This window comes from Hyperolius riggenbachi, chromosome 10 (genome assembly GCF_040937935.1).
Source record: "Hyperolius riggenbachi isolate aHypRig1 chromosome 10, aHypRig1.pri, whole genome shotgun sequence".
Taxonomy (NCBI): Eukaryota; Metazoa; Chordata; class Amphibia; order Anura; family Hyperoliidae; genus Hyperolius; species Hyperolius riggenbachi.
The window spans coordinates 75,246,980-75,263,633 of record NC_090655.1 but is presented as its reverse complement, the minus strand read 5'-3'; positions in this window follow the sequence as shown (position 1 = coordinate 75,263,633).

Here is a 16,654-nt window from a genome sequence, read left to right as displayed (position 1 = left end):
TTGCCAAGTGACACAGAGTTTAGAGCCTTGGATATGCAAGAAACTTTAAAGTGAACCTCCAGACTAAAAATCTACTCAGCAGCATTGAAAAGGCTTGGTGTTTCTTTAACAGTTTCACAGCATCAGAACTTTGTTTTTCTTACCCAAGCCTCATTTTTAGCTGCACAGAAGAAAACTGCCTGGGCATTTTTCCCCTGATGCTGTGCAAAGCATGATGGGATGTTGTTGTTCTCGTTCTGCTGTTTTAGTGCAATTTTTTTTTTAAATCTTGAATTTGAGATTGCAAGCCTAGCGCACACAGCTGGGAGGGGTGATCAGGACACAGGACAGTTGGAACTGTGTCTCATGCTCCCTGTCACTTCCTTTCAACTAAAAAGATGGCTGCCCCCATGAAAAAGATGGCTGCCCCATGAAATCACATACATTTGCCTGTTCTTTTAAAACAGGGTGGGTAAGAAATTATATTACCTATTTTAATTAACATAACTAAAGTAACTTAATGACAGTATGTTTATTTAGGCTGAAGTTCCACGTTAATGTTATAGAACTAGTTCTGTTTGGCATGTATTGTTTTTAACCTGCAGCAGTTGTGATCTATCTGTCAAGTCAATGGAATTTTCCTCTACTAAATTGGTGCTTTAAAGACCCTACCATTTGTGTGTGTAAGTCCATAACGTTATTAAAGAAAATTGAACCCATTATGTTACTTTTTAGTCTTTTTCTGGAGGATAGGTCATGCTGTCACCAAGTGCCATTAGGCCAGCACACCATACAATCTGCCTCTTCATGAAATGATATTTCCTCTGAGACACAAATGGGCGAAATTTCACAACCGTTATTTAATAAAGACTACAATGAAATGACTCATTCTTATCAGCAACTACAGTATAATATAACACTGACATTATTCAACTATGAGTCAGCACAATATGAATTTTGTGCTTTAGAACATGAATTCAAAGATAAATCTTATTCAGGATATCATACATACAGTATATACCATATTGGGTAGCAGGAAAAATGGGCGCTGGCGGGTAGTATTAAGTTAAGCTGTATTCTTGATTTGGGTTACGATATTTAACGTTAATATCTTTTCGATATTATCTCCCATATGTTCTTAAAATGGTATTTATCGTTTACCAAGTTCGACAATGATGTTTATCATTATAAAGATTTAGTTATCCACCAGCGCCATTTCGTTATCCAGCCAGGCCCTTTTTTCCTGGCGTCCTTTTTTTCTACACGCCCATATTGATGTATCTAGGATATATGTTGATCTGGTTGCTAATGGCGGGAGCAGGAAATTTGGGCGCATGAGGCAAGTGGACAAAAAGGGCGCCGCCATTGACTCATGTTAAATATCGTTTGATTGGGTGCCCGGTAAACGTTTACAATAGGCACGCAGTGAATAATAACGTTAACAAAAAAATAATAACGTTTACAAAAAAAATACTTACTATATAATAACGTTTACAAACATTCTTACCATAGTTATCATTTCTATCTACGTAAAGATTAATAACTAAAACAATATTTTCTGTAAAACATAAATACTCCTCAAATAATGAAATATATCGATTTAAAAAAAAATAATTTGATAAATTTGGAAAATACAAATACTTCTCAAATAACAAAAAATATTGATTTAAAAAAATTTGATTTGATTTGATATTTGATAAACGATGTGGGAGTTTTAGGGTTAGGCACTACTAGAGGTGTTTTAAGGTTTAGGCACCACCAGGTGGGTCTTAGGGTTACGCACCACCAGGGGGATTTTAGGGCTAGGAACCACCAGGGAGGTCTTAGGGTTAGGCACCACCAGGGGTGTCTTAGGGTTAGGCACCACCAGGGGGGCACTGGCGTAGATAAGAAGCTGTTTGTCCCAGTGCAAGTTTAGCATTGGGGCCCTCCCAAGCATGCTATAGATAACAATTGACAACACACCAAAACTAATCAAGGACAGCCACAGTGTCAGAGGTGCAAGAAGCAAATGGAAAACTGTGTGTTGATGATCACTACTATTCAAATAAACTATAGAAGTGAATATTATCAGCACAGGACCATTAAAGAGCTAATAATGTGTTTAAGGGGTGGGCCCCTCTATCCCAAGGGCCCTGATGCGGTCGCTACCTCTGCACCCCCATTCGTCTCCACTATGCCACTGCAGGGGGGTCTTAGGGTTAGGAACCACCAGGGGGGTGTTAGGATTAGGCAATACCAGGGGGGGGGGTGTAAGGGTTAGGGATAGCTAGAGGGAGGGTTCTGTATGAGAGTAGAGTTAGGTTTAGTTGTAGTAAAATGTTGGTAATATTCACTAATGTTTTAGTATAATTATTACGAATGTGCTTATATATTTTTTCATTGTTATAAACAATATTTTAAGATTTTATTACATGAAGAAACAATAAAAAAGGTTGTAGACAATATTTTACAGTTATTAGAATTTTACATATAATATCGTTTTAAGTGTTACAAACTATATTTTAACATTTGTATTACAAGAAGAAACGATCAAAGAAGGTTATCCTATACAATAAAATGCAAGTGTCCCTGCATCATCAACTGAATGATAGGTTTGAAGGTTGTGTGTCCCTGGCTTTTTTGTACTGAGCATGTGCGCAGCCAGGGCAGTTAGGACACAGGGCCGGTTCTGACAGTTTGCTGTGTGTGGTTCACAGAGGTTCTCATTGCATTGTGGCAAATAACAGCTTTTTCCAACTGCCAAGCAAGCAGCTCCCTGTGTGCATATACTTCGGACAGTGGTGGGGAACGAGCAAAGCTGGACGCGTATGTGCCCACAATTTGGGGTGGGTAACGGCTGTGACCTAGCGCCCGTTTTTTAATGGGTGGGCCTTTTTACTAGTAGACAATATTATACAATGATTACGACAATACTTTCAGATTTTTTTTATTACAGGAAAAAAACAATAAAATATGATTATAGACAATATCATTACATTTCGGCTACACCACGCGCCCTTTTTATCCAGTCACCCTTTTTTGATGTACGCACTAATGGCTGCTACTGACATGACTTAAAGGACCACTATCACAGAAACTGAAAGATTTCAAATACATGTAAACACATAAAAATAAGAAGTACAAGCAACATAGGAGAAAAGTAATTTACAGCTTATTTTACTCTGGAAAAACTTACTTTTATTTGTATGTATTAACACATTTCAAATTTTACAATTTTGTGCAGTAGTGGTTGTTAAAGTAAATCTGGCACTTTCTTGACCAAAATTAACATGAGTCTGCAATGCAAAGAACATATTTTACTGCATACTGTAGGCAGGCTTTTTATTTCAATATCATCAGTCGGTGATATTTTTAGATGAGTAACGTATAACGATATTTTGAATATGCCACTGTTCTGTTCACAGATATAGGCTGAAAATATCAAAATGTTCAGGATACAGAAGATGTGTTAATTTCATTCAGGTCAATAGGGATCCCGGCACCAGTCAATCAATTCAAAAACGTCACCTTTATTTATCCCACAAACCTTCCGACATAAATTGCAGTAAAAATGGCTTGACAGCCATTTCGCAGGAATGCCCTGCTTCGTCAGAGGAAGGAAATGACTTACCTTTTTAATGCAATTTGTTGCCTCTGACGAAGCAGGGCATTCCAAGTTGCTGATTTAGGCATACTGGTGGGTAATTACTATTGCTTTTTAAAACACATCACTTTTAAGCTAACACCTGACTGTTTGACTGTACCTTTAATTTGGTTATTGCTCTGAATATTTTAAATAATAATTTAGTATTGTAAGGATTCCTCCTGTAGCGTGTTCTGTCCGTTGCAGTGGAGCTGCAAATGGACAGTTCTGGCTTGTCTGCTTGCATTCGGTTGTACATTCTCAATGAGTCACATTGTTGTCATTTTCAATCGCTCTGCAGTTCTGGGCAGCTCAGGATGCTGTCATCATCATCTTGGATCGTCAAGACTTTCATAACATACAGTGGGATGCGAAAGTTTGGGCAAAATTGTTAATCACCATGATTATCCTGTGTAAATCGTTGGTTGTTATAATAAAAAATGTCAGTTAAGTATATCACATAGGAGACACACACAGTGATATTTGAGAAGTGAAATTAAGTTAATTACATTTGCAGAAAGTGTGCAATAATTGTTTAAACACAATTAGGCAGGTGCATATATTTGGGCACCACAAAAAATAAATGAAATCAATATTTAGTAGATCCTCCTTTTGCAGACATTACAGCCTCTAAATGCTTCCTGTAGGTTCCAATGAAAGTCTGGATTCTGGTTGAAGGTATTTTGGACCATTCCTCTTTACAAAACATCTCTAGTTCATTCAGGTTTGATGGCTTCCGAGCATGGACAGTTCTCTTTAACTCACACCACAGATTTTCAATGATATTCAGGTCTGAGGACTGAGATGGCCTTGTACTTGTTCCTCTGCATGAGTGCCCTAGTGGATTTTGAGCAGTGTTTAGGGTAGTTGTCTTGTTGAAAGATCCAGCCCCGGCACAGCTTTAGCTTTGTCACTGATTCCTGGACATTGGTCTCCAGAATCTGCTGATACTGAGTGGAATCCATGCATCCCTCAACTTTGACAAGATTCCCAGTCCCTGCACTGGCCACACAGCCCCACAGCATGATGGAACCACCACCATATTTTACTGTAGGTAGCAGGTGTTTTTTTTGAAATGCTGTGTTCTTTTTCCTCCATGCATAATGCCCCTTGTTATGCCCAAATAACTCAATTTTAGTTTCAGCAGTCCACAGCCCCTTACTCCAAAATGAAGCTGGCTTGTCCCAATGTGCTTTAGCATACCTCAAGCAGATCTGTTTGTGCTGTGGGCGGAGAAAAGGCTTCCTCAGCATACAGCATCAATGTTCTCACCATTTCTTTGCTTGTGTCTATCCGAGATTTTTCTTGGTCTACCACTTCGAGCCTTAACTTGAATTGAGCCTGTGGTCTTCCATTTTCTCAATATGTTCCTAACTGTGGAAACAGACAGCTAAAATCTCTGAGAAAACTTTCTGTATCCTTCCCCTAAACCATGATGGTGAATAATCTTTGTCTTCAGGTCATTTGAGAGTTGTTTTGAGACCCCCATGTTGCTACTCTTCAGAGAAATTTAAAAGATGAGGGAAACTTACAATTGAACCCCTTAAATACTCTTTCTTATAATTAAATTCATCTGTGTATGGAGGTCAGGGGTCTCTGAGCTTACCAAGCCAATTTGAGTTCCAATAATTCGTTCTAAAGGTTTTGGAATCAATAAAATGACAACAGTGCCCAAATTTATGCATCTACCTAATTTTATTTAAACAATTATTGTGCACTTTCTGTAAATGCAATTAACTTCATTTCACTTCTCAAATATCATTGTGTGTGTCTCCTATATGATATATTTAACTGACATTTTTTATCGTAACAACCAACCATTTATGCAGGAAAATCATGACGATTAACAACGTTGCCCAAACTTTTGCATGCCACTGTATGTATTGTACTGTCCACATTTTGATTTTAGTGATTTTTTCTATAGTAAAAAAAAGAGAAGATCCTTCTTAGGATTCTCCATTTTGTCTGTGTCTATCTTTAAGCCAATCCTGATGTCATTTTCTCCCTTACTCTCCTCTGCCTGATTGTGTATGCATTGCCCGCCCTCCTCCCAGTCTTTAGGCACTCCCACCTAGCTCTGCAATAGAAAGTGCATTGTCTCAGCATGATAAATATTGGCCAGTCAGAGAAGAAAAGACATGTGGGAGGGGAAAAACAGGAGGGAAAGAGGCTTTAGCCAATCAGGCTGCATTAGTTAAGTCTGAGAGGAAAGTAAAGAAGCAAAAAAAGACAACCCTGCATGCCCTGCAACTTCCTTTGTGCGGCAGATGTACCAAATAAGAGTCAGGAAAACTGGGGAATGATCATTTATCAACAAGAAAAGTACAGGTAGTCCCCGACTTACGAACGTCCGACTTATGAACGATCCGCCGATACGAACAGCATGGATTCTGTGTTTCCAAGGGAACAAGTTAAAAAAAATTCGAATTGGGACTTTTTTCGTTTTTGAGAAAATCAAAATTCAAAGATGGCTTTTAAACTTGTATAAGCAGGTACTGAGGGCAGAGGTGACACAGAGGGGGACACTGGAGGCACAGGGGGGCACAGAAGAGGTACAGGGGACAGAGATGGCACAATGTTCCGACTTAAGAACAGATTCAGGTTAAGAACGAACCTACAGTCTCTATCTCATTCGTTAACCGGGGACTACCTGTAATGGTGATTTTTAGCTTTCGGATTGCCTGTTAGCAGTCTTATTACTTGTTTACCAGATACACATAACAGTGGATCCGAGATAAACTTATACTCATTGCATAATTGTGTTCCTTTCATATAGTTTATTGGGCATTCCTCAAGCCAAATACTTTTTTTGTTTTGTTTTAATACTCTAATTCCCTATAAACTAAACAAGCCTCGCCCACGCTTTTTTGAGTGCCTTGGCACTGTAGCAAGGGCTTATAGTGTTGGATAGGCTGGATAGTGTAATGGTTAAGGGCTCTGCCTCTGACACAGGAGACCTGGGTTCAAATCTCGGCTCTGCCTGTTCAGTAAGCCAGCACCTATTCAGTAGGAGACCTTGGGCAAGACTCCCTAACACTGCTACTGCCTATAGAGCGCATCCTAGTGGCTGCAGCTCTGGCGCTTTGAGTCCGCCAGGAGAAAAGCGCGATATAAATGTTCTGTGTTTGTTTGTTTGTTTTTATGGGAGCTCAGTTTGGGCAGGAGGAGGAGGAGGTTGCTAGCCAGAGAATTCAGAGGCAGAGGGGAGGAGGGAGAAGGAGAGGGGACTGAATTTGTCACCTTACACATAGGCAAGCTTATAGCATCTCCAGCCCTCCGCTTCATTGTATCACAAGAATAAATAATCATACACTTTTGAAGCTGTTTGCAACTAGATTTTCTGTGTAAACTATCTAAACTTTAGATAAGATACATAGACAAGTTACTTGTTATAGTTAGTTTTTCATCTCGGATGCGCTTTAAGAATTGATTTTCGATTTTATGCCCGATAGTTACTCTTTAAGTAAGCTTGCACCTATTCAGTAAGAGTCCTTGGACTGCTATTGTCTATAGAGTGCGTCTTTGTTACTGCAGCTCAGGTGCTTTGAGTCCGCCATGAGAAAAGCGCAATGCAGTATAAATGTTATTTGTCTTAAACTTTCTTTCAGGTGTTTACTGCTGTCCGTATCACGATTCACAAGATTCACAAGATTCCTTTTTAAGAGGTTCTATCTCTTCCTCCACTCAATAAAAAAAGATAAAATAATGGGTTGTTGTAATCGATACAATTGGTATAAAAAGGAAAGTTAAATAGAATCTGTACTCTAAAATTCTTACAATAAAAAGCATGCCATTCTATTCATTATGTTCTCCTGGGCCCCTCTGTGCTGTTTTTGCCACTCCCTGCTGCAATCCTGGCTTGTAATTGCGAGTTTTAGGCAGTGTTTACAATCAAAAGACATGACTGTTACCAGCTTGTGAGGAGCTCAGTCTGTGACTCATACAGCGCCTGCAGGAGACCTGGAGAGGTTGTGTATAACTTCTACCAATCACAGCAGAGCTGCACATTCCAGCCTGAGTGCCTGAGCCCAACAAAGACGACAGAAGAGAGAAGATTAGATTATATAACAGAGATAATACAGCCACTGTGCAACTAGGAAAGACTGCAGTAAGAGACAGTCCACATTAGAACAGGTATAGGAACTTAAAGGATAGAAGAAATAAGGCTGAACATTTTGTTACAGAGTCTCTTTAAAGATAACAAGCAATATAATTGTTTTATATTTACGTAGCACCTTTTTACAAACGATATAGTTGTTTTAGTTGTTTTACATGTACCCGGCACACTTTTTAGACACTTGGGGCCAACAGAGAAAATATTTGCATTGATGTGAACGGGGCGTCCTTTTTAATAAGCTCCATTATTACGTTCTTCACTATAAACACATATCGAAAAATAACATACTTCCATATTCTTTTTGCTGGTGGGGGTGGGAAATCTGCTTGACCTTTATTACAAGATACTGTTTCTCGTATCGCTGCTCTGTGTTGGATGAGGATCTGGAATGTATACATTTTTTTTATTATTTTCCCTAAGCAGTACATTGTGTTTCTCAGGTACTGTGGTTAGTGGACTGAAGGAGAGCATTTGTTGCCTGGGAGACCAATGAAGTGCCAATCAGTGTGGCAAAAAATGTAAGACATTCATCTTATAATTATGCCTCCTACTCCTTGGGAAATACTTGCATAGCCTTGGATAAAAGAACTGGCTTTACAAAGGCAGCGTATGATCTATGAAAATAGAGCAGCACCCTATAATATTTCTACAGCTGTGCAGTTGATTTCGCTCTTGTTTGCCAATGTATTGGAGATATTCATATACAAGGCACAAGTGGGATTGATTGCCAAGCTAAATAATATACTGTATAAACAAATGTGTAGACCATTTTATGGCCAGGTGCTCACAGGCAGAGGCGGGACAAGGTCCTCCAGCACCCAAGGCTGAGACACCAAAGTGTGCCCCTCCATCCCTCCCACCCCAGCCGTTACACACTGATTGCTATTAGACTAAGAGGTGCCACAGGGCCCACAACCTCCCCAACACCTTAATATCTAGTTATCTGGCTTGCAGTCACTGCTGTGTATCCCCTTTTCTTATTTCTTTCTGCTTCAAACACAATTAGGAATGACAGCTGAATGAATTGTGCGCCCCCTCCTACACTGCGCCCTGAGGCTGGAGCCTCTCCAGCCTGTGCCTCGGCCCGGCCCTGCTCACAGGTTCACAATATGCTTGGTAATTAGTTAGAGGTTAGGGTCCCTCCCAGGGGGGATGGCCTAATTGCGGTGGAAGGGTCCACTACGGAAAACCCTACATGCAATCTGTTGTGGAAGCGAACCTCCTCCAACAATGTTAATTTGGAGCACCTGTATTGAATGTAAGATGTGTATTCTGCCTAATAAGTCAGCTCCACACATCTATGCTGTTACTCATTCAGATGAGTCCGGCCTGTCTTGGGGAGCAATCATCGGTGGAGGAGGTGGATGTCGAGCACAAACATGGAGAAGTGATGGTTGGATGGTGGGGGGGAAGGGTACACAATTTTTACACCCTCGCCCTGGGTGCAATTTAGCCTAGAAACTGCCCTGACCCCGAAGTAACCTGAAAGTACTTCCAGGTCAGCGCCATAGCGGAGAAGATGCCAGGAGATATGAGAGGACACGGTGGCGGAACGAGAGAGCAGGCAGGGCAGAAAAGACAGCGAAGGGAACCAGGAGTAGGTGAGTTGTGCAATGTTTATTTTTAACAGGTCTAAAAATGACGGGGTTACAAGTGGCGTGATCGGGGCGTTTCTAAGGAGGATAACTGCCATTTCCTCCCCGCCTATATTCAACGTTCCACTACTAGAGCAGATGTCACAGCACCATTCACACATAGGCAGCTACATCAATCAACCCCTCTCAATTCAGGGGTACTTTAACATGTGTCTTCTATTGAAATGTGTCCTGAGGAAGAGCTTCCTTTGTGGCCCGTGGCCCCAAAACACCCTTTTAATATTGTTAATTAAAGAAGCACCCTAATGATATATAGTAGGATGCAGTAATTATTCAGGACACTCACCTTTTATATGAATTATCCTGGTTTTAGTTTTAGAAACACTTCCTATATCTACATATTGCTGAATATTGGTATGTAATCCTGCTCTCCCAGTGATGCTTACCCTAGGCTGTTTAGCTATGCAGAATTCTCTCCCCCAGAGCATTCTGGGAGACCAGGTATATTTTGTACTGATTTCAGAACCCTCAGTAAAAAAACATTCCTCAGAGATCGCCTGCCACTAATAAAGCTGTAGCCACCTTTGATACATTTCAGAATGTAAATCAGGGTGAAGAAAGATTTTACAATGGGCAAACACTGATTAAATAATTTACATATTAATATCGTACAAAATAAGCAATTTTTATTCATTGTGGTATTTTCACTACAGTTAATCTCTAAATTCTACCAACATCTTTCGTGGAACTGTACAAACAATAATGGGGACCATAGATACGTAAACCGTTCTCATACAGTACAAACCAGCAACACAAGTACAATATACAGGCCAAGAGAGCAGAACAGTACGTCTACCTACCACTACCATCTGCAAGTGCGTCTGCCACTGTTAATTGGGACACTGTCACCATTAATAAACAAGTTTGCCAGCCGGACAGGGGCGTATCTGGGTAGTATAGCACCTATGGCAAACACTAGTATAGGTTGTTAGAGTTAGCCCCCAAGTAAAAGTAACCAGAGGTAGCACCCTAGTATAGGTACCTAGTGGTAGTTCACTCAGTATAAGTAACACCCAGTTTAGGCTGCCCTTCCACTATATGTAGTTAGAGATGTCTCCCCAGTATAAGTAGCCTTTTTTAGCTTAAGTGGTGAGTGGTGTCCCCCACTATAGGTAATGAGAGGTGTCCCCCAGTATAAGTAACCCCCCAGTGTAGGTTTTACAGGTGTCCCCAAGTATAAATATCACCCTGAAGTATCACCTCAGTATAGGAAGTGACAGGTGTCCCCCCAATATAATTAGCCCCCTCCCCAGTATATGTAGTGAGAGATGTCTCCCAGTATAAGTAGCCCCCTTCCCCCCCCCAGTATTGGTAGTGAGAGACGTCCAGTAAAAGAGTAGGTAGAAATGCCTGAGAGGCATCGCTCAGTATGGTGGTGGAGCAAGAGGGAGGAGGATTCAGGCATGGCGCCCATGGTACTGTGGCACCCATGGCACAAGCCATGCCTGCACACCTCTAGATACGCCTCTGTGGACGGATGTGTACGTGCTATTCATTCTTTATACAAGATTTATCACCCTCCTTCCTTTGTTTCTCTGCCACTACAGAGCACGTGTCCCACATTTCTTTAGACATACTTGCAATCAAACCTCCAGCCTGGCCTCTTAGATGTCAGCAGTGTGAGCAATCATCGGTGGAGGAGGTGGGTGTCGAGCACAAACGTGGAGAAGTGACGGTTGTTTCGCGTCTGGCAATGCTCGGTCACGATGTGCCGGGCTGTTTTTTGGGCCGTGCGAACACCCTGGGTGCAGATTCGCAAGTAGAAGAAGAGGGGCACAGACAGAAGGACATAGCAAAGAAATGAACAGCGCTACTTAAAAACAGATGAGTGCCTACCTGCAAAAGAGTGCAAGCCCCACTTATGGGATAAAATACACACTGAGCATACACATGACCTGTCTACCACTTGGAGGATGTTGGTTTCCTGTAACAGCTTGCATGCAACTTGTTAAGTACTCGTCCCTCCCACTGTCGAAGAAGTCTTTCCTCCATGGGAGGGGACCTAACATTAACTAAATCCTACCTATGCATATGCATAGCCTGGGCGCGCTACCAAGTAAAATTGAAAATTGCACAAAAAAGTGGGATCAGCGCATCACCAGGCCGCCTCCGAATGGCCTCTGCTCAGAGATGCGCTGAGCCCCCCCAGAAACTACAAACGCACCTTGAACCCAAACAGAGGCTCTGCATATACACCAAAAGCAAAGCTGTTAAGTGGGAGCAGCTGACCAAAAATAACTTAAAATTAGTACATAGCAAAGAAATGAACAGCGCTACTTAAAAACAGATGAGTGCCTACCTGCAAAAGAGTGCAAGCCCCACTTATAGGATAAAATACACACTGAGCATACACATGACCATGGCCGTTTCTACCACCGTGCGGGGCGTGCCGCCGCCCGGGGCGCTGCTGGGAGGGGGGCGCTGTGATGGAGGGGGGAGCCGCAGCCGCGGTGAGGGCAGCCCGACCTCTCCCTCCCTCTCCCCGGGCCGCCCTCCATGCGATCCCCCCTCGGACGGAGTGCAGAGTAATGCGCAGGGAAGCGCTATAGAAAACTACTCACCTCGCTGGCTCCAAGCGCTGCTCTCTCGCCGCCAGTCTCCTGTCTCTGCCTACATGCTGATACACACACACGCTGCTTCCTGTTTAGCAGCGTGTGTGTGTATCAGCGTGTAGGCAGAGACAGGAGACTGGCGGCGAGAGAGCAGCGCTTGGAGCCAGCGAGGTGAGTAGTTTTCTATAGCGCTTCCCTGCGCATTACTCTGCACTCCGTCCGAGGGGGGATCGCATGGAGGGCGGCCCGGGGAGAGGGAGGGAGAGGTCGGGCTGCCCTCCCCGCGGCTGCGGCTTCCCCCTCCATCATGGGGGGCACCTACCTAACCTATACTGGGGCAGCTACCTATCTAACCTATCCTGGGGGGCACCTACCTAATCTAACCTATACTGGGGGGCACCTACCTATCTAACCTATCCTGGGGGGCACCTACCTATCTAACCTATCCTGGGGGGCACCTACCTATCTAACCTATACTGGGGGGCAGCTACCTAATCTAACCTATACTGGGGGGCACCTACCTATCTAACCTATACTGGGGGGCAGCTACCTAATCTAACCTATACTGAGGGGGCAGCTACCTAATCTAACCTATACTGGGGGGCACCTACCTATCTAACCTGTACTGGGGGGCAGCTACCTAATCTAACCTATACTGGGGGCAGCTACCTAATCTAACCTATACTGGGGGGCACCTACCTATCTAACCTATACTGGGGGCACCTACCTAATCTAACCTATACTGGGGGGCACCTACCTAATCTAACCTATACTGAGGGGGCACCTACCTAATCTAACCTATACTGAGGGGGCAGCTACCTAATCTAACCTATACTGGGGGGAACCTACCTAATCTAACCTATACTGGGGGGCACCTACCTAATCTAACCTATACTGGGGGGCAGCTACCTAATCTAACCTATACTGAGGGGGCAGCTACCTAATCTAACCTATACTGGGGGGCACCTACCTATCTAACCTATACTGGGGGGCACCTACGTATCTAACCTATCCTGGGGGGCACCTACCTAATCTAACCTATCCTGGGGGGCACCTACCTAATCTAACCTATACTGGGGTGGCAGCTACCTAATCTAACCTATACTGAGGGGGCAGCTACCTAATCTAACCTATACTGGGGGGCACCTACCTATCTAACCTATACTGGGTGGCAGCTACCTATCTAACCTATACTGGGGGGCACCTACCTATCTAACCTATACTGGGGGGCACCTACCTATCTAACCTATACTGGGGGGCACCTACCTATCTTATACTGGGGGGCACCTTCCTAACCTATACTGGGGGGCACCTTCCTATCTAACCTATAGTTGGAGCATTAACTTATCTAACCTGTATTGGGGGCACCTACCTACCTAGCTAGTCTATACAGGTGACAACTATACTGGCTACCTATATTGGAGGCACCTACCTAAATAACCTATACTGGGGGCATCTACCTATCTAACCTATGCGGGGGGCAACTATTCTGGCTACCTATATTAGAGGCACCCACCTAGCTAACCTGTACTGGGGGCACCTAACTATCTAACTTATACCGGGGACGCCTGCCTATCTAACCTATACTGTGGGCAACTATACTGGCTACCTATACTGGAGGCACCTACCTGGCTAACCTATACCGGAGGCAACTATACTGGCTCACCTATGCCTGGCTACCTATACTGGGAGGACCTATAGCTGGCTACCTATACTGGGGTACCTATTCTGGGGGAATCTATACTGAGTGCAACTAGACCTGGCTAACCTACACTGCGGGCACCCACACCTTGCTTCGGGGGGGGGGGGGCGCAATTTTTACACCCTCGCCCTGGGTGCATTTTAGCCTAGAAACTGCACTGCACATGACCTGTCTACCACTTGGAGGATGTTGGTTTCCTGTAACAGCTTGCATGCAACTTGTTAAGTACTCGTCCCTCCCACTGTCGAAGAAGTCTTTCCTCCATGGGAGGGGACCTAACACTAACTAAATCCTACCTATGCATATGCATAGCCTGGGCGCGCTGCCAAGTAAAATTGAAAATTGCACAAAAAAGTGGGATCAGTGCATCACCAGGCCGCCTCCGAATGGCCTCTGCTCAGAGATGCGCTGAGCCCCCCCAGAAACTACAAACGCACCTTGAACCCAAACAGAGGCTCTGCATATACACCAAAAGCAAAGCTGTTAAGTGGGAGCAGCTGACCAAAAATAACTTAAAATTAGTACATAGCAAAGAAATGAACAGAGCTACTTAAAAACAGATGAGTGCCTACCTGCAAAAGAGTGCAAGCCCCACTTATGGGATAAAATACACACTGAGCATACACATGACCTGTCTACCACTTGGAGGATGTTGGTTTCCTGTAACAGCTTGCATGCAACTTGTTAAGTACTCATCCCTCCCACTGTCGAAGAAGTCTTTCCTCCATGGGAGGGGACCTAACACTAACTAAATCCTACCTATGCATATGCATAGCCTGGGCATGCTACCAAGTAAAATTGAAAATTGCACAAAAAAGTGGGATCAGCGCATCACCAGGCCGCCTCCGAATGGCCTCTGCTCAGAGATGCGCTGAGCCCCCCCAGAAACTACAAACGCACCTTGAACCCAAACAGAGGCTCTGCATATACACCAAAAGCAAAGCTGTTAAGTGGGAGCAGCTGACCAAAAATAACTTAAAATTAGTACATAGCAAAGAAATGAACAGCAGTTGGCTGATGGTGTAATGGTTAAGGGCTCTGCCTCTGACACAGGAGACCAGGGTTCGAATCTCGGCTCTGCCTGTTCAGTAAGCCAGCACTAATTCAGTAGGAGACCTTTGGCAAGTCTCCCTTACACTGCTACAGCCAATAGAGCGCGCCCTAGTGGCTGCTGCTCTGCTCTAGCGCTTTGAGTCCGCAAGGAGAAAAGCGCAATATAAATGTTATTTGTCTTGTCTTGTCTTGTCTACTTAAAAACAAATGAGTGCCTACCTGCAAAAGAGTGCAAGCCCCACTTATGGGATAAAATACACACTGAGCATACACATGACCTGTCTACCACTTGGAGGATGTTGGTTTCCTGTAACAGCTTGCATGCAACTTGTTAAGTACTCGTCCCTCCCACTGTCGAAGAAGTCTTTCCTCCATGGGAGGGGACCTAACACTAACTAAATCCTACCTATGCATATGCATAGCCTGGGCGCGCTACCAAGTAAAATTGAAAATTGCACAAAAAAGTGGGATCAGCGCATCACCAGGCCGCCTCCGAATAGCCTCTGCTCAGAGATGCGCTGAGCCCCCCCAGAAACTACAAACGCACCTTGAACCCAAACAGAGGCTCTGCATATACACCAAAAGCAAAGCTGTTAAGTGGGAGCAGCTGACCAAAAATAACTTAAAATTAGTACATAGCAAAGAAATGAACAGCGCTACTTAAAAACAGATGAGTGCCTACCTGCAAAAGAGTGCAAGCCCCACTTATGGGATAAAATACACACTGAGCATACACATGACCTGTCTACCACTTGGAGGATGTTGGTTTCCTGTAACAGCTTGCATGCAACTTGTTAAGTACTCGTCCCTCCCACTGTCGAAGAAGTCTTTCCTCCATGGGAGGGGACCTAACACTAACTAAATCCTACCTATGCATATGCATAGCATGGGCGCGCTACCAAGTAAAATTCAAAAAATTGCACAAAAAAGTGGGATCAGCGCATCACCAGGCCACCTCCGAATGGCCTCTGCTCAGAGATGCGCTGAGCCCCCCCAGAAACTACAAACGCACCTTGAACCCAAACAGAGGCTCTGCATATACACCAAAAGCAAAGCTGTTAAGTGGGAGCAGCTGACCAGCTGCTCCCACTTAACAGCTTTGCTTTTGGTGTATATGCAGAGCCTCTGTTTGGGTTCAAGGTGCGTTTGTAGTTTCTGGGGGGCTCAGCGCATCTCTGAGCAGAGGCCATTCGGAGGCGGCATGGTGATGCGCTGATCCCACTTTTTTGTGCAATTTTCAATTTTACTTGGTAGCGCGCCCAGGCTATGCATATGCATAGGTAGGATTTAGTTAGTGTTAGGTCCCCTCCCATGGAGGAAAGACTTCTTCGACAGTGGGAGGGACGAGTACTTAACAAGTTGCATGCAAGCTGTTACAGGAAACCAACATCCTCCAAGTGGTAGACAAGTCATGTGTATGCTCAGTGTGTATTTTATCCCATAAGTGGGGCTTGCACTCTTTTGCAGGTAGGCACTCATCTGTTTTTAAGTAGCGCTGTTCATTTCTTTGCTATGTACTAATTTTAAGTTATTTTTGGTCAGCTGCTCCCACTTAACAGCTTTGCTTTTGGTGTATATGCAGAGCCTCTGTTTGGGTTCAAGGTGCGTTTGTAGTTTCTGGGGGGGCTCAGCGCATCTCTGAGCAGAGGCCATTCGGAGGTGGCCTGGTGATGCGCTGATCCCACTTTTTTGTGCAATTTTCAATTTTACTTGGTAGCGCGCCCAGGCTATGCATATGCATAGGTAGGATTTAGTTAGTGTTAGGTCCCCTCCCATGGAGGAAAGACTTCTTCGACAGTGGGAGGGACGAGTACTTAACAAGTTGCATGCAAGCTGTTACAGGAAACCAACATCCTCCAAGTGGTAGACAGGTCATGTGTATGCTCAGTGTGTATTTTATCCCATAAGTGGGGCTTGCACTCTTTTGCAGGTAGGCACTCATCTGTTTTTAAGTAGCGCTGTTCATTTCTT